Here is a 3,028-nt window from a genome sequence, read left to right as displayed (position 1 = left end):
GAAAGAGGTCATGCAGGTTACAAAACTCATCAAAAATGGCCTGGAGCATGGCTTTGAAACATGAAAATAAGGACTCCTTTGGAAGGCCAAGAAAGCTAGTAAAGAGAACAAAGGGTGAGAGGGTCACCCATCTCTGATTTTGAGGCTCAAAGACACATGTTAGCCACTAAAAATCCACTAGGTTTTAGTGGCTAAAAGGCCAAACTAAGGCCGACACAAATGCTCTAAAGCATAGCACAAAACATGAGGAAATAAAGCATGCGAGGGGGTAGATGACCCCCAACAGAAAAATGGTCTTCAAGAAACATGTTTAGAAGATCAAAACAAGACTTTTTTCAGTTTATGACAAAGCCTAAATATGCTTGAAAATAGAGCTAAACTATGAAGCAAAACAATGTCAAAAGGAGGGAAATGGAGTGTTACCCTTGTAGCCAAAGGAACCAGCAACTTCTGGACCAAGATAGCAAGTCTTCAACCTCTGAAAATGAGCTCCAAGGTGCTTGGATGGATGATGGGGAGGTTAGGCTAAGAGGTGTAGTGCAATGGTGCAAGAACAAGGGACCTTTGGAGCTAAAATGGAAAGAAATATGGAGGGAAGTGTATGTATGCCTTTAAGCAAAATTATGAACCCTTGCAATGGGAGAGAGGCTCTTCCTTTATACAGGAGAAGGTCTAAATCTTCTCAAAGAAGCTTCAAATCTAGGCCAAACATCCTCCATACACGTGTATGGAGGATGCACCAAACACCTCCCAGCTAGCACAGTTGGAACACACTCAGAGAGAGGAAAAACATATGGCTGGCCGACCAGTTTAGGTGGTCAGCCGACCATGCCCCCTGGTCGGCTGACCAGGTTCAAAAGGGTCAAGCTCAAAAGGTGGTCGGCCAGCCCATATTGGTGGTCTCCCAGGTGAATGCAACTCAGTGGTGGTATGGGAGACTAGAAAATGTGGCTCAAAAGTGAGGGAGACCACCTACCTGTCAAGAAAAACCGGCTGACCAGGAAAGGTGGTCTCCAAGAAGAAAAGGTGGTCTCCCACCCTACTACCACCTTCCTAACAATGAAACTAGGGTCCATGCCAAAAATGAACCCACACTGATGCGAAACGAAGGTTTGGGGGCCAAAACGCGCAGCCGGGGGCCCCGAAAACTGACTATTAAGCATCGAAAGTGGCGTGCGACCACAAAGGTGGTCTCCCGGGCCACAGTGTCCCTCTAAGGAGAGGAAACAAGGTGTGTGCCAAAAACCGGAGCAAACGGGGGTAGTTAAGCGGTCTCGAACCGAGGCACACGGTCGACGGCTCCGAAAATCGGAAACTGGTCTCTAAATGGGAAAAATGGCCTACAACCACGAAACGTAGCCTACGGCCATTGAGAGATGGTCTACGAAACCTCTCCCTCCCTTCAGGAAGTGAAAATAGAGAAAACAGGACCTGGTTCGCAAATCGAGACAAGGCACGAAAAGGTTTCGAAGCCCGGAGGCAAGGCTCTTAGCCGAGACTTTGCAACCTCAGAACAATCACAGTATGCAACATCACCGAGCGCTCAGTTGGTGACATCTGAGTCTTAAGGTCGGTCAAAAATGGGGTGTCTACAGTTGCCCCTCTTTGACAGAACTTGAAAGTCATAAGTGACGGGGGTGAATGTCAAAGCCTAGAGACGACCCATTTTTGACAAGGTCGAAGACTTAGACAAACAGGCAAGATAAAAGAGATGCGCCCACAAGTGGGGGGCAAAATGCAAAATGATATGCACCAAGTCGAACGTAACTCATGATCATGCAAAGCAGCAAACTGTAATGAAGCAAATATTCACAATAGATGCAACTGTTTTAAGCAAGAATGCAAAACAACAACTACATTTCATGCAGTAAGAATGTAAGAGAATCACAATTCTCGCTACATCTCACACGGAGAAGATACAATATCTGCGCGGTTCATTTGGTCACACCAGCTTCAAATGAACCGTGCATACAATATCGTGCCTGCAACAGAGAGAAACTTAACAAGCACAACATAGTTAGCAACACATGTTCAACACTACATCGAATGTGGACAAACATGGTGCCGATGGGAAAGTGCATTGCAATGCGAGAGAAGCGCGCGTGACAACGCAAGTTAAGCATGGAGGTATGACAATACCGGTGAAACGTGCACCACAATGTAAGCGATGTTCATAACAATGCAAGTGGCATGCATAACAATGCTGGATAATTGCGACTTTACGAGCATGTTTAAAACAAAACATTGAGCAAAGAAATGCAAGCTTCGACGAGGACAACTCAAATCGCGACCTCCGGTTTACCTCCCGGAAGGGTCACAACATGTTCAAAAAGGATACACCTTGCTCTCGGAGTAACGATGAAACACGCATCGAAAGTTGGAGTTAAAGTTCCCGCGGAGGGATTTCATGCTGAAAAGTGCACTTTCCTTGTACTTTCTCGAGTGCCGGGGACTCCGATCACCACCAAAATTTGCAGGGAGCTCAAAGAGGCATTGGGGACCACCTCAGGAGGTCCACCAACCACCTTAGAGGGCCACTGACCAGGTTTGGTGAGAGGGGGTGGTCGGCCTACCAGAAAAGGTGGTTGGCCAACCACCTAGCCAAAAACAGGGGCAGTTTGGTACTTTTACATTCGAATCTTTAAATGCACTTGGCCAAAACACTTTTCCTCATAACTTCAGGTCCAAAATTAGCTCATCCTCCTTCCTAGACCATTTTATGCAAAGTTGTTTCGCGAAATCTTTCAGTTTTCTTCACTTTGGACCGATTAAAATTTGATTTCGGAGCTTCATTCCCCATTTTCACCACTTGAGGTAAGTTTGTCTCAATATTTGGAACATTTTCTCGGGAGTTGACTTTTGTTGACTTTTTCATTTCCTGAGAGTTGACTTTTGTTGACTTTTTCCAATTTTGGCTCATTTTGCTCATTTTTGCTCCTTTTTGCAGATTTCTCGAAATGGCAGGTCATTTTCCTCAGGGCGGAGGTCCTCCAGGTGCCGGGGGTGGGCCAGACATTATGTCTTTACC

This window comes from Camellia sinensis, chromosome 3, assembly GCF_055761805.1.
Source record: "Camellia sinensis isolate YWXY chromosome 3, ASM5576180v1, whole genome shotgun sequence".
NCBI lineage: Eukaryota > Viridiplantae > Streptophyta > Magnoliopsida > Ericales > Theaceae > Camellia > Camellia sinensis.
Note: the sequence above shows the minus strand (reverse complement) of the source record.